Here is a 22263-nt window from a genome sequence, read left to right on the forward strand (position 1 = left end):
CTAGCACCCGCGACTGGAAATGCCCCAAACCGCAACGTGGACACATCACATTTTTTTCACAGAAAACAGAGGTGTTTTTTGCCAAGCGCCTACCTGTAGATTTTGGCCTCTAGCTCAGCCGGCACCTAGGGAAACCTACCAAACCTGTGCATTTTTTAAAACTAGAGACCTAGGGGAATCCAAGATGGAGTGACTTGTGGGGCTCTGACCAGGTTCTGTTACCCAGAATCCTTTGCAAACCTCAAAATTTGGCTAAAATAACACATTTTCCTCATATTTCGGTGACAGAAAGTTCTGGAATCTGAGAGGAGCCACAAATTTCCTTCCACCCAGCGTTCCCCCAAGTCTCCCGATAAAAATGGTACCTCACTTGTGCGGGTAGGCCTAGCGCCCACGAAAGGAAATGGCCCAAAACACAACGTGGACACATCCCATTTTTTTCACAGAAAACAGAGGTGTTTTTTGCAAAGTGCCTACCTGTAGATTTTGGCCCCTAGCTCAGCCGGCACCTAGGGAAACCTACCAAACCTGTGCATTTTTGAAAACTAGAGACGTAGGGGAATCCAAGATGGGGTGACTTGTGGGGCTCTGACCAGGTTCTGTTACCCAGAATCCTTTGCAAACCTCAAAATTAGACTAAAAAAACACATTTTCCTCACATTTCGGTGACAGAAAGTTCTGGAATCTGAGAGGAGCCATAAATTTCCTTCCACCCAGCGTTCCCCCAAGTCTCCTGATAAAAATGGTACCTCACTTGTGCGGGTAAGCCTAGCGCCCACAAAAGGAAATGGCCCAAAACACAACGTTGACACATCCCATTTTTTTTACAGAAAACAGAGGTGTTTTTTGCAAAGTGCCTACCTGTAGATTTTAGCCCCTAGGTCAGCCGGCACCTAGGGAAACCTACCAAACTTGTGCATTTTTTTAAACTAGAGACCTAGGGGAATCCAAGATGGGGTGCCTTGTGGGGCTCTGACCAGGTTCTGTTACCCAGAATCCTTTGCAAACCTCAAAATTTGGCTAAAATAACACATTTTCCTCACATTTCGGTGACAGAAAATTCTGGAATCTGAGAGGAGCCACAAATTTCCTTCCACCCAGCGTTCCCCCAAGTCTTCCAATAAAAATGGTACCTCACTTGTGCGGGAAGGCCTACCGCCCACGAAAGGAAATGGCCCAAAACACAACGTGGACACATCCCATTTTTTTTTTTACAGAAAACAGAGGTGTTTTTTGCAAAGTGCCTACCTGTAGATTTTGGCCCCTAGCTCAGCCGGCACCTAGGAAAACCAACCCAACCTGTGCATTTTTTAAAACTAGAGACCTAGGGGAATCCAAGATGGGGTGACTTGTGGGGCTCTGACCAGGTTCTGTTACCCAGAATCCTTTGCAAACCTCAAAATTTGGCTAAAATAACACATTTTCCTCACATTTCGGTGACAGAAAATTCTGGAATCTGAGAGGAGCCACAAATTTCCTTCCACCCAGCATTCCCCCAAGTCTCCTGATAAAAATGGTACTTCACTTGTGCGGGTAAACCTAGCGCCCACGAAAGGAAATGGCCCAAAACACAACGTGGACACATCCCATTTTTTTTTACAGAAAACAGAAGTGTTTTTTGCAAAGTGCCTACCTGTAGATTTTGGCCCCTAGCTCAGCCGGCACCTAGGAAAACCAACCCAACCTGTGCATTTTTTAAAACTAAAGACCTAGGGGAATCCAAGATGGGGTGACTTGTGGGGCTCTGACCAGGTTCTGTTACCCAGAATCCTTTGCAAACCTCAAAATTTGGCTAAAAAAGCAAATTTTCCTCACATTTCGGTGACTGAAAGTTCTGGAATCTGAGAAGAGCCACAAATTTCCTTCACCCAGCGTTTTCCTCAAGTCTACCGATAAAAATGATATGTCACTTGTGTGGGTAGGCCTAGCACCAGCAACTGGAAATGCCCCAAACCGCAACGTGGACACATCCCATTTTTTTCACAGAAAACAGAGGTGTTTTTTGCCAAGTGCCTACCTGTAGATTTTGGCCTCTAGGTCAGCCGGCACCTAGGGAAACCTACCAAACCTGTGCATTTTTGAAAACTAGACACCTAGGGGAATCCAAGATGGAGTGACTTGTGGGGCTCTCACCAGGTTCTGTTACCCAGAATCCTTTGCAAACCTCAAAATTTGGCTAAAATAACACATTTTCCTCATATTTCGGTGACAGAAAGTTCTGGAATCTGAGAGGAGCCACAAATTTCCTTCCACCCAGCGTTCACCCAAGTCTCCCGATAAAAATGGTACCTCACTTGTGCGGGTAGGCCTTGCGCCCACGAAAGGAAATGGCCCAAAACACAACGTGGACACATCCCATTTTTTTCACAGAAAACAGAGGTGTTTTTTGCAAAGTGCCTACCTGTAGATTTTGGCCCCTAGCTCAGCCGGCACCTAGGGAAACCTAACAAATCTGTGCATTTTTGAAAACTAGAGATGTAGGCCAATCCAAGATGGGGTGACTTGTGGGGCTCGAACCAGGTTCTGTTACCCAGAATCCTTTGCAAACCTCAAAATTAGACTAAAAAAACAAATTTTCCTCACATTTCGGTGACAGAAAGTTCTGGAATCTGAGAGGAGCCACAAATGTCCTTCCACCCAGCGTTCCCCCAAGTCTCCTAATAAAAATGGTACCTCACTTGTGCGGGTAAGCCTAGCGCCCACGAAAGGAAATGGCCCAAAACACAACGTGGACACATCCCATTTTTTTTACAGAAAACAGAGGTGTTTTTTGCAAAGTGCCTACCTGTAGATTTTGGCCCCTAGCTCAGCCGGCACCTAGGGAAACATACCAAACTTGTGCATTTTTTTAAACTAGAGACCTAGGGGAATCCACGATGGGGTGACTTGTGGGGCTCTGACCAGGTTCTGTTACCCAGAATCCTTTCCAAACCTCAAAACTTGGCTAAAATAACACATTTTCCTCACATTTCGGTGACAGAAAGTTCTGGAATCTGAGAGGAGCCACAAATTTCCTTCCACCCAGCGTTCCCCCAAGTCTCCCGATAAAAATGGTACCTCACTTGTGCGGGAAGGCCTACCGCCCACGAAAGGAAATGGCCCAAAACACAACATGGACACATCCCATTTTTTTCACAGAAAACAGAGGTGTTTTTTGCAAAGTGCCTACCTGTAGATTTTGGCCCCTAGCTCAGCCGGCACCTAGGGAAACCTACCAAACCTGTGCATTGTTGAAAACTAGAGACGTAGGGGAATCCAGGATGGGGTGACTTGTGAAGCTCTGACCAGGTTCTGTTACCCAGAATCCTTTGCAAACCTCAAAATTAGGCAAAAAAAACACATTTTCCTCACATTTCGGTGACAGAAAGCTCTGAAATCTGAGAGGAGCCACATATTTCCTTCCACCCAGCGTTCCCCCAAGTCTCCCGATAAAAATGATATGTCACTTGTGTGGGTAGGCCTAGCACCAGCAACTGGAAATGCCCCAAACCGCAACGTGGACACATCCCATTTTTTTCACAGAAAACAGAGGTGTTTTTTGCCAAGTGCCTACCTGTAGATTTTGGCCTCTAGGTCAGCCGGCACCTAGGGAAACCTACCAAACCTGTGCATTTTTGAAAACTAGACACCTAGGGGAATCCAAGATGGAGTGACTTGTGGGGCTCTCACCAGGTTCTGTTACCCAGAATCCTTTGCAAACCTCAAAATTTGGCTAAAATAACACATTTTCCTCATATTTCGGTGACAGAAAGTTCTGGAATCTGAGAGGAGCCACAAATTTCCTTCCACCCAGCGTTCACCCAAGTCTCCCGATAAAAATGGTACCTCACTTGTGCGGGTAGGCCTTGCGCCCACGAAAGGAAATGGCCCAAAACACAACGTGGACACATCCCATTTTTTTCACAGAAAACAGAGGTGTTTTTTGCAAAGTGCCTACCTGTAGATTTTGGCCCCTAGCTCAGCCGGCACCTAGGGAAACCTAACAAATCTGTGCATTTTTGAAAACTAGAGATGTAGGCCAATCCAAGATGGGGTGACTTGTGGGGCTCGAACCAGGTTCTGTTACCCAGAATCCTTTGCAAACCTCAAAATTAGACTAAAAAAACAAATTTTCCTCACATTTCGGTGACAGAAAGTTCTGGAATCTGAGAGGAGCCACAAATGTCCTTCCACCCAGCGTTCCCCCAAGTCTCCTAATAAAAATGGTACCTCACTTGTGCGGGTAAGCCTAGCGCCCACGAAAGGAAATGGCCCAAAACACAACGTGGACACATCCCATTTTTTTTACAGAAAACAGAGGTGTTTTTTGCAAAGTGCCTACCTGTAGATTTTGGCCCCTAGCTCAGCCGGCACCTAGGGAAACATACCAAACTTGTGCATTTTTTTAAACTAGAGACCTAGGGGAATCCACGATGGGGTGACTTGTGGGGCTCTGACCAGGTTCTGTTACCCAGAATCCTTTCCAAACCTCAAAACTTGGCTAAAATAACACATTTTCCTCACATTTCGGTGACAGAAAGTTCTGGAATCTGAGAGGAGCCACAAATTTCCTTCCACCCAGCGTTCCCCCAAGTCTCCCGATAAAAATGGTACCTCACTTGTGCGGGAAGGCCTACCGCCCACGAAAGGAAATGGCCCAAAACACAACATGGACACATCCCATTTTTTTCACAGAAAACAGAGGTGTTTTTTGCAAAGTGCCTACCTGTAGATTTTGGCCCCTAGCTCAGCCGGCACCTAGGGAAACCTACCAAACCTGTGCATTGTTGAAAACTAGAGACGTAGGGGAATCCAGGATGGGGTGACTTGTGAAGCTCTGACCAGGTTCTGTTACCCAGAATCCTTTGCAAACCTCAAAATTAGGCAAAAAAAACACATTTTCCTCACATTTCGGTGACAGAAAGCTCTGAAATCTGAGAGGAGCCACATATTTCCTTCCACCCAGCGTTCCCCCAAGTCTCCCGATAAAAATGGTACCTCACTTGTGCGTGGAGGCCTAGCGCCCACGAAAGGAAATGGCCCAAAACACAACGTGGACACATCCCATTTTTTTCACAGAAAACAGAGGTGTTTTTTGCAAAGTGCCTACCTGTAGATTTTGGTCCCTAGCTCAGCCGGCACCTAGGGAAACCTACCAAACCTGTGCATTTTTGAAAACTAGAGACGGAGGGGAATCCAGGATGGGGTGACTTGTGGGGCCCTGACCAGGTTCTGTTACCCAGAATCATTTGCAAACCTCAAAATGAGGCTAAAAAAACACATTTTCCTCACATTTCGGTGACAGAAAGTTCTGGAATCTGAGAGGAGCCACAAATTTCCTTCCACCCAGCGTTCCCCCAAGTCTCCTGATACAAATGGTACCTCACTTGTGCGGGTAAGCCTAGCGCCCACGAAAGGAAATGGCCCAAAACACACTGTGGACACATCCCATTTTTTTTACAGAAAACAGAGGTGTTTTTTGCAAAGTGCCTATCTGTAGATTTTGGCCCCTAGCTCAGCCGGCACCTAGGGAAACCTACCAAACCTGTGCATTGTTGAAAACTAGAGACGTAGGGGAATCCAGGATGGGGTGACTTGTGGAGCTCTGACCAGGTTCTGTTACCCAGAATCCTTTGCAAACCTCAAAATTAGGCTAAAAAAACACATTTTCCTCACATTTCGGTGACAGAAAGCTCTGAAATCTGAGAGGAGCCACAAATTTCCTTCCACCCAGCGTTCCCCCAAGTCTCCCGATAAAAATGGTACCTCACTTGTGCGGGGAGGCCTAGCGCCCACAAAAGGAAATGGCCCAAAACACAACGTGGACACATCCCATTTTTTTCACAGAAAACAGAGGTGTTTTTTGCAAAGTGCCTACCTGTAGATTTTGGCCCCTAGCTCAGCCGGCACCAGGGAAACCTACCAAAGCTGTGCATTTTTTAAAACTAGAGACGTAGGGGAATCCAGGATGGGGTGACTTGTGGGGCTCTGACCAGGTTCTGTTACCCAGAATCCTTTGCAAACCTCAAAATTAGGCTAAAAAAGCAAATTTTCCTCACATTTCTGTGACAGAAAGTTCTGGAATCTGAGAGGAGCCACAAATTTCCTTCCACCCAGCGTTTCCCCAAGTCTCCTGATAAAAATGGTACCTCACTTGTGCGGGTAAACCAAGCGCCCACAAAAGGAAATGGCCCAAAACACAACGTGGACACATCCCATTTTTTTTACAGAAAACAGAGGTGTTTTTTGCAAAGTGCCTACCTGTAGATTTTGGTCCCTAGCTCAGCCGGCACCTAGGGAAACCAACCAAACCTGTGCATTTTTTAAAACTAGAGACCTAGGGGAATCCAAGATGGGGTGATTGTGGAGCTCTGACCAGGTTCTGTTACCCAAAATCCTTTGCAAACCTCAAAATTTGGCTAAAGAAAACAAATGTTCCTCACATTTCGGTGACAGAAAGTTCTGGAATCTGAGAGGAGCCACAAATTTCCTTCCACCCAGCGTTCCCCCAAGTCTCCCAATAAAAATGGTACCTCACTTGTGCGGGAAGGCCTACCGCCCACGAAAGGAAATGGCCCAAAACACAACGTGGACACATCCCATTTTTTTCACAGAAAACAGAGGTGTTTTTTGCAAAGTGCCTACCTGTAGATTTTGGCCCCTAGCTCAGCCGGCACCTAGGGAAACCTACCAAACCTGTGCATTGTTGAAAACTAGAGACGTAGGGGAATCCAGGATGGGTGACTTGTGGAGCTCTGACCAGGTTCTGCTACCCAGAATCCTTTGCAAACCTCAAAATTAGGCTAAAAAAACACATTTTCCTCACATTTCAGTGACAGAAAGTTCTGGAATCTGAGAGGAGCCACAACTTTCCTTCCACCCAGTGTTCCCCCAAGTCTCCTAATAAAAAGGGTACCTCACTTGTGCGGGTAGGCCTAGCGCCCACGAAAGGAAAAGGCCCAAAACACAACGTGGACACATCCCATTTTTTTCACAGAAAACAGAGGTGTTTTTTGCAAAGTGCCTACCTGTAGATTTTGGCCCCTAGCTCAGCCGGCACCTAGGGAAACCTACCAAACCTGTGCATTTTTTAAAACTAGAGACGTAGGGGAATCCAGGATGGGGAAACTTGTGGGGCTCTGACCAGTTTCTGTTACCCAGAATCCTTTGCAAACCTCAAAATTAGGTTAAAAAAACACATTTTCCTCACATTTCGGTGACAGAAAGTTCTGGAATCTGAGAGGAGCCACAAATTTCCTTCCACCCAGCGTTCCCCCAAGTCTCCTGATAAAAATGGTACCTCACTTGTGCGTGTAAACCAAGCGCCCACGAAAGGAAATGGCCCAAAACACAACGTGGACACATCCCATTTTTTTTTACAGAAAACAGAGGTGTTTTTTGCAAAGTGCCTACCTGTAGATTTTGGCCCCTAGCTCAGCCAGCACCCAGGGAAACCAACCAAACCTGTGCATTTTTTTAAACTAGAGACCTAGGGGAATCCAAGATGGGGTGACTTGTGGGGCTCTGACCAGGTTCTGTTACCCAAAATCCTTTGCAAACCTCAAAATTTGGCTAAAAAAAACAAATGTTTCTCACATTTCGGTGACAGAAAGTTCTGGAATCTAAAAGAAGCCACAAATTTCCTTCCACCCAGCGTTCCCCCAAGTCTCCCGATACAAGTGATACCTCACTTGTGTGGGTAGACCTAGCGCCCACGAAAGGAAATGGCCCAAAACACAATGTGGACACATCCCATTTTTTTCACAGAAAACAGAGGTGTTTTTTGCCAAGTGCCTACCTGTAGATTTTGGCCCCTAGCTCAGCCGGCACCTAGGGAAACCTACCAAACCTGTGCATTTTTGAAAACTAGAGACCTAGGGGAATCCAAGATGGCGTGACTTGTGGGGCTCTGACCAGGTTCTGTTACCCAGAATCCTTTGCAAACCTCAAAATGTGGCTAAAAAAAAAAAAATTCCTCACATTTCGGTGACAGAAAGTTCTGGAATTTGAGAGGAGCCACAAATTTCCTTCCACCCAGCGTTCCCCCAAGTCTCCCGATAAAAATGGTACCTCACTTGTGTGGGTAAACCTACCGCCCACGAAAGGAAATGGCCCAAAACACAACATGGACACATCCCTTTTTTTTTTTACAGAAAATATAGGTGTTTTTTGCAAAGTGCCTACCTGTAGATTTTGGCCCCTAGCTCAGCCAGCACCTAGGGAAACCAACCAAACATATGCATTTTCTAAAACTAGAGACCTAGGGGAATCCAAGATGGGGTGACTTGTGGGGCTCTGACCAGGTTCTGTTACCCAAAATCCTTTGCAAACCTCAAAATTCGGCTAAGAAAACAAATTTTCCTCACATTTCGGTGACAGAAAGTTCTGGAATCTGAGAGGAGCCACAAATTTCCTTCCACCCAGCGTTCCCCCAAGTCTCCCGATACAAGTGGTACCTCACTTGTGTGGGTAGGCCTAGCGCCCACGAAAGGAAATGGCCCAAAACACAACGTGGACACATCCCATTTTTTTCACAGAAAACAGAGGTGTTTTTTGCCAAGTGCCTACCTGTAGATTTTGGCCCCTAGCTCAGCCGGCACCTAGGGAAACCTACCAAACCTGTGCATTTTTGAAAACTAGAGACCTAGGGGAATCCAAGATGGGGTGACGTGTGGGGCTCTGACCAGGTTCTGTTACCCAGAATCCTTTGCAAACCTCAAAATGTGGCTGAAAAAAAAAAAAAATCCTCACATTTCGGTGACAGAAAGTTCTGGAATCTGAGAGGAGCCACAAATTTCCTTCCACCCAGTGTTCCCCCAAGTCTCCAGATAAAAATGGTACCTCACTTGTGTGGGTAGGCCTAGCACCCGCGAAAGGAAATGGCCCAAAACACAACAAGGACACATCACATTTTTTCACTGAAAACAGTGCCTACCTGTGGATTTTGGCCTCTAGCTCAGCTGGCACCTGGGGAAACCTAGCAAACCAGCACATTTCTGAAAACTAGACACCTAGGGGAATCCAAGATGGGGTGACATGTGGGGCTCCGACCAGGTTCTGTTACCCAGAATCCTTAGCAAACCTCAAAATATGGCCAACAAAACACTTATTCCTCTCATTTCAGTGACAGAAAGTTCTGAAATCTGAGAGGAGCCACAAATGTCCTTCCACCCAGCGTTCCCCCAAGTCTCTCGATAGAAATCGTACCTCACTTGTGTGGGTGGGCCTAGCGCCCACGAAAGGAAAGGGCCCAAAACACAACGTGGACACATCACACAGGGGGGGGCAGAAGTGGCCTAAAATAAATTTGCCCCCCCCCAGGGGAGCGACCCTTGCCTACAAGGTCGCTCCCCTTGCGTGACGGCGTAAAAAAAAGATCCCTAGTGCCTAGTGGTTTCTGCCCACCTTGGGGGCAGATTGACCTAAAATCGGCTGATCTGCCCCCAAAGCGGGCAGAAATGGCCTAAATACAATTTGCCCCTCCAGGGGAGCGACCCTTGCCTAAGGGGACGCTCCCCAGCTGTAAAACAACAACAACAACAAAAATCCCCGGGGCCTAGTGGTTTCTGCCCCCCTTGGGGGCAGATCGGCCTAATTAAAATAGGCTGATCTGCCCCCATGGGGGCAGAAATGGCCTAAAATAAATTTGACCCCCAGGGGAACGACCCTTGCCTAAGGGGTCGCTCCCCTTACGTGAAAAGCAAAGAAAAAAAAAACTCCCTGGTGTCTAGTGGTTTCTGCCTCCCTTGGGGGCAGATTGGCCTTATAAAAATAGGCCAATCTGCCCCCCAGGGGGCAGAAATGGCCTAAACCTAATTTGCCCCCTATGAGAGCGACCCTTGCCTAAGGGGTCGCTCCCCACACCTAAAACAAAAAAATTAACAAAAACAAAAGTTTTTTTTTTTATCCCTGGTGCCTAGAGGCTTCTACCCCCCCTGGGGGCAGAAAAGGCCTTAAAAAAAAAGCCCCCCCTGGGTGCGACCATTGCCCAAGGGGTCGCTCCCTTATGTCAGTTACAAAAAATAAAACACATCCCTGGTGTCTAGTGGGCGTTTTGACAGCCGGATTGCTTTCAATCCGGCTGCCAAAACGCAGAGAGAGACTTCAAAGGGAAGGAAATACATTTTCTTCCCTTTGAAGCCTCTCTCGGCCTCCCCCACGTGATCGGAAGAGAAATGCTTTGCATTTCTCTTCCGATCGTGCTGGAAGCTGAGCTTCCAGTACGATGGGGGAGGGTCTGTGATTGTCAGCGCGCGCTCGCGCGCTGGCATCACAGGGGGGGGGGGGGGGTCGGGGGTGGAAGGTGAAGGGGAAGGGCTTCCCCTTCCATTCCTGACTTGGGGGGGTGGGGGGGAACCCCACAGAGGGAGCGCTCCCTCTGGGCAGGGTACCCAGGACGTAATGGTTCCGTCCTGGGCACAGCAGCACTGTGCCGCAGGACGTAACCATTACGTCCGCGGCACAGAACCGGTTAATGAGACTGATATATTTTAACTAAATAAAATTAATTTTGAGAATATGGAATTGCATTCTCATTTTTTAAGGCACCTCTTGTGGGATTTTTATAATAGTTATATGTGTATAGTATGGAAACTATCATTTGGAGAGCACGTAGTGGTAGACATAAGCTATTTACCCTTTTTTTCATTGAGATACCAACCCAGATTTCTCTATCACAATGCTTCTATCCTTGATATCTGCTTTCTCAATGTTTTCAGGCTACAAGATAAAGTTAGAAAAATGTGGAGTTTTACCCATGTCAGCAGGAGCTGAACGCTTCTCCGTTAAAAGGATCTCATTATATCATTTGAAAGACTCCCAAGCATAGTGGGATACTAATCAACAAAATTTATTGAAGTATGATGACTGACAATATCCGCCCCATGCTGGACTTCAGAAGCATTGAATTTTCTCATTGCTTACACTACACCTCTTCCTATGGGTCTGAGTGCAAGCAGTGAAAATGCTAACACCCCCAAAACGCAGCTATGTCTTCAGCAAGCACTCTCTGAAAATCCTAAGCCACTTACTGAGAAGAATACACAATGTGATGATATGGGTAGACACCAAACTTTGGGCCAGATGTAGGTAGGTAGGAAATTGCGACATGCAATCTGCGAGTCCGTACGACTCGCAAATTGCAAGTTGCAATTTGGTATGCAGAAAGGTGTCTCAGACACCTTCTGCAACTCGCAATGGGGTCGCAAAGACCCACCTCATTAATATTATTGAGGTGGGTCGCAGTTTGCGACCCCATTGCGAGTATGGGCACTCATGGGGATGGTGGCCTGCTGGAGACAGCAGACCACCATGTCCGTGACTGCTTTTTAATAAAGCAGTTTTTTTTTTTTCTATCTGCAGCCCGTTTTCCTTAAAGGAAAACGAGCTGCACTTAGAAAAAAAAACGAAACCTTTTGTTTCGGTATTTTTCAGAGCAGGCAGTGGTCCATAGGACCACTACCTGCTCTGAGAAAATATTTTTATTTCCATTCACAAAGGGGAAGGGGTCCCATGGGGGTCCCTTCCCATTTGCGAATGGGTTACCATCCACTTCAAGTGGATGGTAACTGCGATTTCATTTGCGACCGCTTTCGCGGTCGCAAATGAAATTGAATTGCATTGCGAGTCGCAAATAGGAAGGGAACACCCCTTCCTATTTGCGAGTCGGAAATGCATTTTGCGAGTCGGATCCGACTCGCAAAATGCATTTCTGTATAGCAAAGATGCTTTTGAGCCTCGCAAACGGTGTTTTTCGCTGTTTGCAAGGCGCAAACACTTTGCTACATCTGGCCCTTTGGCTCTGAACAAGTAAAGTCTATGTTGGCATGACATCTGGAAGCCTCTGACTACTAAACATAGGGGCATATTTATACTCCATTTGCGCCAAAATTGCATTATTTTTTTACGCAAATGCAGCACAAAACGAACTACATATTCATAGTTTGACGTTAGACAAGTCTAACATCAAAATATTGGAGTTTGCACCATTTTATAGATGCATGAACATACCTTGCGTCAATGAGATGCAAGGTAGACGTTCCCATCTACAAAATGGTGCTAACCTTCTAGCCCTATATTTATCCCTCCGTGCTAAAATGATGCACGGTTAGGAGGAGGGGCTAAATAATGGTGCGACGCTTGTTTTGCACCATTATTTAACACCTGTGTCAGACCAGGTGTTAAGGGACCTGTAGGCCCATTTCCATGGTTAAACACCATGGAATGTGTCCACAAGTGCCCTCGCTAAGCCCTAGGAACACCCACACCCACACCAGAGGGACACTGGAGGATGGGGGACCCCATCCCAGGTAAGTAGGGTAAGTATAGGTAAGTATATTTTTTTTATTTAACGTGCCATCGGGGGCCCAACTTTGGGCCCCCTGCATGGCACAGGGTGCAATGGCCATGCCTAGGGGATACTGGTCCCCTGTGCTGGCCGTTCGGGTGGTGGGCATGACTCGTGTCTTTTTTAGGACAGGAGTCATGTGGTATGGATGGTTTTGCGTCAGAAAATTATGCTTGGCTGGTTAGAGGCATTCTTTTGCCTCTAACCAGCCTAACATAGTTTTTTGGTGCAAAACCACTTCCTTCCATACCACCACCACCCACCCGGCTATTGTCATTTTTTTACACTAGCCCACCCGTTTGCACCGGCTTGCGCCATTTCATAAATATGGTGCCTGGCTGGTGCTCAGGAATGCCGCAAGCCGGTGATAAACTTTTTGATGCAAAGCTGCGTTAGTGCAAAAAGTATAAATATGCCCCATAGAGCTTTATTGCAGAGCCCACCAGATTTCTTACTTGTCACTCTTCTACAGGGAGACTACAAGCCATCTGTCTCAGAATGCAAGAAGACATCACAATCAAGGAAATTGGCAGACAATCTGGAACAGAGTTTGTCAACATGGTCAGCAAACTTCCAGTGGAGAAATGCACACCTGCACATCACATACACTATTCAACAACTGCCAGATTGTGCACAAGAGGAAGAATATACAAAAACATCTGCAGCTAAACACTTCACTTTGACACAATGTGGGGTTGCTGGTGGGTAGCAAACAATTGAACTAGCATGACTGGTCTGCTAAGACAATATGGCATGTTGATGATATTACTGATACACATTGTCTTACATCAATAAAGTGTGTGCTAAATGTGCCATATCACTCCTTCAATGCTGGACATTTATTTACCTACAACATTACCTTGCATGTACTTTATGCCACACCCCTTAGCCCATATGAGAATCCACAATCCGTGCTTATCCTCAGAACAGGCTTGGAATTATTTCCCTGTTTTTTAACAAAGAAAGCTGGTTCTAACATTAACCTTTTGTGATTTTAAAACATTTTTTCTGGAGCTTTCTATTTATTTGGGAGTTCAAATAAAGTAAAATGAAACAGGGCATCCGAACTTCAATCTCAAAAAATATTTCTTGCGGTCCTTTTGAGGGGCAATCATCAGTTTCTCTGGTGCTGAAGAATTGTGCTCCCTATTAGAAATGACTTTGAAGTATATGATGCACCACATCTTAATGTGCTAATACAGATAACTGAGATCCTGCTGTGTTGCCAGGAGTTCAATTGTCACAGAGTCATAAGGTTGTACAAGTGGACCTGTACGTGAGGCGGAGGCCTTCTCTTGATGTCTTCTTTTGCCAGCATTTATTTGGTTGGTGTGACAGGCGTTCAGGTGTTTGATTATGCCATATGTGCCAAAAGGTCATGTGATGCAGCAGTTGGCAGCTCTGTGGTAAGTCTGGGACTGAAAGTGAATGTCGTAGGACTCACTGCCACTGCCTATTTCTGCCATAACTGGTTATGGGTGAGTGTTGAGAAAAAACAAGTAAAGCAGATGGCAACAAAATAATAATGAAAGCCCAGGGGCAGGGAAAGGAGATGAAAAATGAAAAACAGTTGAAAAAATGGGGTGACAGTAATGGTGTGAGTGGAGTAGGACTAGTGAGGGAAGGTAGGGATCAAGATGCAGCAGGCTAGAGTGACACCCTAATCAAAATGACAACACACCGACATTGCACAGCATGCCATTTTCCTGTATTTTTTAATGAAAAATGGGTCTTTGCATCATTTTTGGGCATGAGATGCATTTCGCATAATTATGTGTAATTTAATGTAATTTTTCAGAGATCTTGTATAATAATGCTACTGTAAAAAATTTGCAAATTTGCTTAGTTCGTATCTGGATAGTTAAAATTTATTCCCACTGAGTTGCTAAGGTTTTTCCCTCCAACACTGATGATCCTTTTTTGATGTTTGGTAAAATGTATGCTTCAGCCTTCTTATTTTATTTTCACAAAAGGTATCCAGGCCAAATGTATGTCCTTTATTTTACACATTAGAGATCCTTAGGATACCAAGGGCCTGATTTTAACTTTTTTAGCTCTGCATTTGCATCATTGTCTGATCCAAAAGAAGCGCAAAGTTACAAAATTAAATTATATTTTGTAAGTTACAACACTTTTGTGTAACAAAATAATGCAAATGTGGCGCTAAAAAAGTATAAATCATGCCCCAAGGGTTGGTAAATTTGTCTGGAGAGAACCGAGCAAATAGACAAAAAATATCTGAATTTGGGTTTTTGTTTTGAAAAATGGGAAAAGTGCTGTTTAAAAAAGCTTTTTTTCCTAGAAGTAGCATCACCAAAGGGTTTGCTTTGCTAAGATCACCAATGATCTATCTTTTAGGAGCAAGCAAAGTTGCAAAAAATAATAATTTTTTTGCCACTGTTTTTGCATTTTTCTTAGTAGTAGTTGATTTTTCCTATTTTTTATGGTTTGTATTTATTTGCATTTTGTGTAGAAACACGGATGAAACCCAATAGTGAACCAGGAAACCTATACGTATCTGAACAGTTGATAATAGACTGAATTCAGCAAGGTGTAATTCATACAGTTTGGTCATAGTTTTTCCCAAGAAAATAATAATTCAAATAAAACATAAGGTTTCCATCTGTAATTTTTTGCTCTGATGAACAATTCACAAAAGGAATTTACTGTTACATCCATCCTACCCTTCTGTTCACAGGGCTACACATTGTTTGTTTGTTGTTCAAAAACACCCAGAGCAGTATGACCTATGTGGATCGCAAAAATGTTTTCCTACCCAGAATTCCCTGCAATCTTCATATTTACCTCATATTTCAGTGGGGATTCACAAAATCCTCACCACCTCATGTTCCCATGCTTCTCCTAATAAATATGGAACTTCACTTATATGTCTGGGCCTATTGTCAACCTGTTAGGATGATCACGTTAACCTATTATGGTCACAGTTTTCATTGCATGCATAGGCCCAACCTTCTTCTTAAGTGCACTTGACAAATGATTCATGTTAATCACATTACAGAGGTAGTGCGCTTGAAAGAAAATTAGAGGTTCATCAAGGGCACTCAAGAGGATAAAGTAAATAATAATAAAAAATGACACAGTGATGACTGCTATTGAGCTCTCAGTTTGGTCCTAGAGATTTTGGCCTGGTTCCTTATTGATCTTCCTGGACCTGCCACCAAAGCAAACAATCTTGAGGTTTCGTTTTACCATGACTTTGAAACCCAGATGGATGTGTTTTTTCCACATTTACTATCTGCTCCTAAACACTCTAAAAAAAGGACCTGTCTGTTGGTCCTTGGGAGCAATGTGTCCCAGTAGTAGGGTCATTAATTCTGGCCTACCTGGATTTCAGTAACACCTTATAACTAGGTCTCCTGAGGTGTATATGAGGCAAGTCCAATGTTTTCAGGACCAGGCATTTCGAGTCATTTGTTGCAAACATATGTCCATTGTAGGAAAGTACCCTCTTTTTGGCATGTTACCCCAATTTCTGCCTGATGTCAGTGTGTTTGACTGTGTTCACTGGGATCCTGCTAATCAGACCCCAGTGATTATGCTCTCTCGCCTCTAAATTTTATCACTGGATACTGGTAAAACAGTATTTCATCCAGAATTGGCATACTGGTCACCCCTTATAAGTCCCTAGTATATGGTACTTAGATACACAGGGCATTGGGGTTCCAGGGATCCCTATGGGCTGCCGCATTTCTTTTGCCACCCATAGGGAGCCCATGCAAAGGCGTCGACAGGACTGCCATTGCAGCCTGTGTGAAATGCTGCATGAACCCTTTCACTGTTATTTACACTGCACCAGGTCACTTATAAGTCACCCATATGTCAATCAATCAATCAAAAAAAAATTGTAGAGCGCGCTACTCACCCGTGAGGGTCTCAAGGCGCTGGGGGAGGGGCTTCCACCCCTGAAGGCTGGGTGCAGAATACCTGTGTGTGAGGGCACCACTGCACTAGCAGAGGTGCCCCCACGTCGTCCAGGGCCATTTATCCAGACTTTGTGAGTGTGGGGATGCCATTTTATGCGTGCACTGGACATAGGTCACTTCCTATGTACAGCTTCACAATGGTAACTCCGAATATAGCCATGTTTGGTATCAAACATGTTGAAATCATACCCCAAGGCTTTCACAAGCATTGTTTGTTACACCCTCTCCCTTTGGAAATAGGTGTGACAGACATAGGAGGGGTATCCCCCCAGAGCCTCTGGAAATGCTTTGAAGGGCACAGACGGTGCCCTCCTTGCATAATCCAGTCTACATCAGTTCAGGGACCCCCAGTCCCTGCTCTGGTGCAAAACTGGAAAAAGGAAAGAGGAGTGACCACTCCCCTGTCCATCACCATCCAGATGTGGTGCTCAGAGCTCCTCCGGAGTGTCCCTGGGTTTTGCCATGTTGGATTCCAAGTTGGCAGGGCACTCTGGGAGCATCTGAGAGGCCAGTGCCAGCAGGTGACTTCAGAGTCCTCCCCTGATAGGTGCTTAGCTGTGTAGCTGACCAATCCCCCTTTCAGTGCTATTTAGGGTCTTTCTCTTGGGTGGTTCTTCAGATTCGGATTGCAAGACTCCAGCAGGAATTCTCTGCATCCTTTACTTCACCTTCTTACCAACGGAACTGCATTTGGACCCTCCAGGAACTCTACAAACTGCAACAAAGAAGCAAAGACGTCTTCTGCAACATTGTATCTTCAGATCGTGCCAGCAACTACAACTGTTTCCAGGTCGTGCATCCTCTGAGGGCTGCCTGTCTTCAGCCTGCACCAGAAGAACAAAGGAATCTCCCTTGACGTGAAGGAGTCACTTCCCTGCTTCAGCAGGCACCCCTCTGCAGTGAAGACCGCGGCTTGTGTCCTGTCTCCTGAAGAAGTGCGTGGATCCAGCAACATGGTTGGTGGACTGAAGTGGTCCCGATGGTCCTGACGTCCAACTGTCCAACTTTGGTGGAGATAAGAGCTTGCTTCCCACGCAAGATACCCCAATGAACCATGTGTTTTGCAGTTGCCAAGGCTTGTTGCCATCCTTCCATGAAGTTCTTCATGCACTGTGCAGCTTTGGCTCCCAGCACTCCTTCCTGCAATGCACAGCTTCCTGCATGGTTCTCTGGCGGCGCGGTATCCCTTTGTGTAGTGCTGCATGGGCCTCCTTTTGCACCTTCTTTGTCCCCATGCTGTGGGACTCCTGTGTGCGCTGCCTGGTCTTCTGAGGGCTCTCTGAGTTGCTCAGTGCCCCTTCTGACTCACCCTCCTAGGTAGAGTCCACCAAGTCCCTCCTGGTCCCAGGCAGCACCATTTTCCGCTAACCACGAGCTTTGTGTGTGCCGAGGCTTGGTGGCAGAATCCAGCGATGCAAACCAGACTGCAATCATCCATCCGGCGTGGGACATCATCTGACCAACAAGGAACCCACATATGTCTTCTTGTGTACAGTATTGACTGTTCTTCTTCATCGGTGGTTCTTATTTTGCACCTTTATCCAGGTTAGCAGGGGCTTCTGTTGTCCCTGGATTCGTCAGTGCTTCTTGGACTTGGTCCCCTTCTTCCACAGGTCTTCAGGTCCAGGAATCCATTGTTGGTGTCTTTCAGTCTCTTCTGGTTCTTGCATGATCTTCTTTCTCGTGCTCTTGTGTGTTCCAGAAAAGTTACTGTGATTTACTCCTGCTTTCCTGGGCTCTGGGTGCGTTCTTTTACTTACTTTTGGTGTTTTCTAATACTCCCAGCGCCCCTCTAGATACTACACTTGCCTAGGTAGGAAACTGACTTTCGCATTCCACTTTCTTAGTATATGGTTTGTGTTCCCCCAAGGCCCATTTCTAACTGTTGTCAATGTCAGTATTTGCATTGTTTCCTAACTGTTTTTACAGCTATTTCTGCATACTGGTGTATATATTTTGTGTATTACTTACCTCCTAAGAGAGTATAGTCTCTATGTTTTTTTTGGCATTTGTGTCACCAAAATAAAGTACCCTTATTGTTGCAACACTGAGTATTTTCTTTCATGTGTGTGAGTACTGTGTGACTACAGTGGTATTGCATGAGCTTTGCATGTCTCCTAGTTAGGCCTTGGCTCCTCATCCACACTACCCCTAGAGAACCTGGCTTCTAGACACTGGCTACACTTCACTACTAAAGAATAACTGGACCTGGTATAAGGTTTAAGTACCTTTGGTACCCACTACAAACCAGGCCAACTGGGTTAACGCTGACTAGCGCCATTTTTTAATGCCACGCAGGCATCAAATTTATACTTTGACGCTGGGTGGCGCTAAAAAATGTTTAGAGTAATTTTTTAGAGAACCTGGGGAGACCCCATTCAACCAGGAACCAGCCGGCAGGACACAAAAGACACCCAGGGGAGGGAGAAGAAAAAGAGGAAGTGTTGTTTCAGCACAGAGGAGCATGAAATACTGGTGAGAGAGCCTCAAAATCAACTCTTCGTCACCTCTACGTTGCCAACTGGAAGGATAGAAGTAATATGACAGCAGATTGTGGATAAGATCAACAGTGTGGCAGAGGTTAGGAGAACTGTGACTGAGTGCAAGAAACACTGGCATGACTGCAGGAGAAGGACCAAGGAAAAAATGGCACGGAGCAGGAAGGCAGCACTGCAAACAGGAGGTGGGAGTCAGGCACCGCAAGAGGACATGGATGAGATGGAAGAGATGATTGCAGGGGTCATCCCAGAAGAAATCGTCATATGGATACAAGGACAGGACATTGCAGAATACCAGGAAACACCACAAATGCAGGGTACGTTGCATAGGGGAAATATATGCCTAAATGTCAAGTGCAAGAAGGGGGAGGCACATAGGACTCACACAATGTATGTCAAAGGAGCGCAGAGGGATACAATGCACCTTAAGCAAGTTACACCATGCCAACATAAGCATACCCATGTACCTACGCCTTGGGAGTGCCATGTATCATTGACACATACACAACCTGGACATATTAAGAACACTAGGCCTAAATACCAACATGTAGAAATGCAGCACTTGGGATGGATGGCATGTATAATCACTGTGCCACTGGTTGTGACATCACAATATCCCTTGAATGTAGTCACAGCAACACCACTAACACGACCAAGACCTCAGCAACCAGGTAGTCAGTCAACACAATTCCTGGGGTAACTACTTAGTGGTGTCCTTTGCTGTAACATTTTGCAACAGCCTTGCCTCATTGCCCAAATGCATGTGTGCTGCATCTCACAGCACACCAGTCATTGCAACTGTCCCAACAGTACCCAGGCATGTGTCGGTAGCATCACCACACTTTGAATACACATCTACATGAGGCAGCCATCCCTACGTCATGCAGTCAGGGTGTCCCCTGGGTGCATGGAACAATTAACTCAACAGGTGCTGGAGGAATAGCAGGCTGGACTGGTATCATTGGTAACATGCCACTACCCAGACCAACTAAACTGAAGATGTGTTCAACCACACATTTTGATGCAGAACTGAAATGTGCCACTATAGAAAATTTGTACCACAGATAGCAAACAGTAGGTCACAACAGTCACAGGCTGAGCCAACAACTATTTGGACACAACCATGTCAGACACATGGGAATGGGGAAATAGACACACACATACAACACATGGTGTATGGCTGTCATATAATGGCGGTTAATTCCACAACAACAGGTGGGGGCGGTGCATGGGCAAGTCCGGTGTTGGTAAGACTGCTAGTGCTGTGTACCCATTGCACTTGGCAGTATGAGTCACATGTTGGGATGGCGGCTGGTAATATGTCTGCACATGGTAACTCTGTGGGGAACTTACTAGACATTATAGATGGATCAAATAGAGTCAGTGCCAGTTGTGGCCTGCATTGGGTGTAACAGGACACGCTGCACTCAGCCCTGCAAATCAGGCAGTAGAAAGGGCAAAGGGCCATGGTATGGGACACCCTGCACTGCCCATGACAAGTGCATGGGCTGTGCAGGGGCACCCAGGGCCACACCAACCACTTCACCAACAACCATGTCATGGGGTTACACTGCCATGCAAAGGCTGGAGGAAATTTCAAAATATACCCGGAGGGAAGTGTTGAATTTATCACTGGTCTGGTGTCACAGGACAGATGCCATAGCCAGTCTGTCAGCTGCTGGTAATCTGCCATGTCCAGGCCATTGGCGCATGGGGCATTACACCTTGACAACAGTTGCCACTGCCACCTGTGCTGGAGGGGGTGAACAATTACACAGAGGCAGTCAGGTGCCAGTCGACTGATGCACATGAAATATTAACCTACCTCAGGCCCTGAAGTACAAATCCTCTGAATTGGCAATGTCCATTGACACATTTACCATCAGGCACAGTCACATACAGAATGATGTACACAGCAGAAATTGCATACCCATATTGCCATCCCTGGGTTCAACCCTGTGCTTTTTTCACATGAGCTGTACTGTCACCATGCTGCACTCATGTATCATAGTGCAAGGAGGGCTGCATTGAGGGGGAGGACATAGGTGTTTAGTAAGGTAAACAGCCTACACTGACAGGAGTTGAAACAGTACTCTGCCAGGTCCATTACTGCTACGCAAAGTAGCACACAAACACAAATGACAACATGAGGAGACATCAATGTCAACAAGAGCACAGTGTCGCAAATATGCCATCCCTGGGGTGGTGCAAGGTCTCAGCACAGCATGGGTGTATGTGAAACATGTAAGACTGGGACAGGTGTAAATTGACATGTGTGATGCTGTGGCATTAGCACAGCAACACACATTGCAAGACCTCACCATGCAAATGGATGCAAAGGGAGGGTAGAACAAGATAAGAGGCTGTCAAGACACAATAAGGATAGACAACACGCTTAGAAGATATGACGCAGCCAATAGTGGCAACTAGGCTTCCATTCATGTGACATGAAGGTTGGGCATAAGGTTGTAGACTGCAGCTATGATGTACTGGACAAACCATTGTAACTACTGGGCGCAATATAGGCTCCTAGTGCCACTGGAGGGTCACTTTCAGTGATGCTCCAGTGGCGCTAAGCACTGTGCTGTATCGACAAGGTAGCATTAAGCCACTTTTTTTGGCATTATGTCACCTTGTAAATCCATAGTCACCTCATGAATATGCGTGGAAGGTGGCGCAATGGGTGTTGCTGTGGGCATGCCACAGCAACACACATTAAATTTGGATGCTGCCTTAGAGGGCCAAACCTATTACACCAGCCCCAGGGGTGACATTAGCAGGGTGCAATGAGGAGGAATACATTTATACCTCCTTCATTTCTGATTTTCAAATGTGTGCTGCATTCTGCAGCATGCATAGGAAGAGCAAAATGCCAGAATTGATTGTTTATGAGCGTGGAGGGGTTCCTTCATGCACATAAACAATCATATGTAAATGACAATTTCGCTCTTCCACGTGTGCTGCATTCTACAGCTCACACAGAAGTGCCAAAGTGCCATTAGTGATTGTTAATGTGCATGAAGGGACACTTTCACACACATCAACAGTCCCACCCCTCAACGCATACATCCTTGCACGATGGTGCAAGGATGCCTGCAATGGCGCTGGCAGATGAATCTTGCACCACCATGGGGGACAACACAGGGGACCCTATATTCACTTACATACAGTACATTCTTGTGTCACCAAAGTGAACCCATGCGGCGCTGATCATTATTGCACAGCACCGTGCTATACCACATTTACATCAACGTGGGCCCATTAGGACAATGATCCTCAAATATCAGGTTAGTGACGTGACTTGTCAACTGCCACAACACAGATAAACTGATTTTACATCATCTCACTGCAGAGGGTGATGGCTCTCCTGTGGATCTGCCTGTCCTGGAGTACTCTGATTACCTGGATGACCAGCTGGCAACTATCAGCCTAGAGACCCTCTAAGAAGTCCTTGTGAACATGCTGACACCACCTCCAGTCGCAAGGAGGAGTATTG

General features: G+C 46.0%; 1 long non-coding RNA gene across 7 annotated transcripts in view; it reads left to right on the forward strand.

Annotated features, from left to right (window-relative positions):
* The window catches only part of LOC138295673 (uncharacterized), a 391570-nt gene that overhangs the window by 243764 nt on the left and 125543 nt on the right, over nt 1-22263 (forward strand). The window contains exon 5 of one of the 7 annotated variants that reach the window (XR_011203657.1): nt 12798-13026. The exons of the other annotated variants lie outside the window; for them this stretch is intronic. This is a non-coding gene — a long non-coding RNA (uncharacterized lncRNA). The remainder of the gene's footprint in view (nt 1-12797; nt 13027-22263) is intronic. 7 annotated transcript variants of the gene reach the window in all.

The sequence above is a fragment of the Pleurodeles waltl genome, chromosome 5, assembly GCF_031143425.1.
Source record: "Pleurodeles waltl isolate 20211129_DDA chromosome 5, aPleWal1.hap1.20221129, whole genome shotgun sequence".
NCBI lineage: Eukaryota > Metazoa > Chordata > Amphibia > Caudata > Salamandridae > Pleurodeles > Pleurodeles waltl.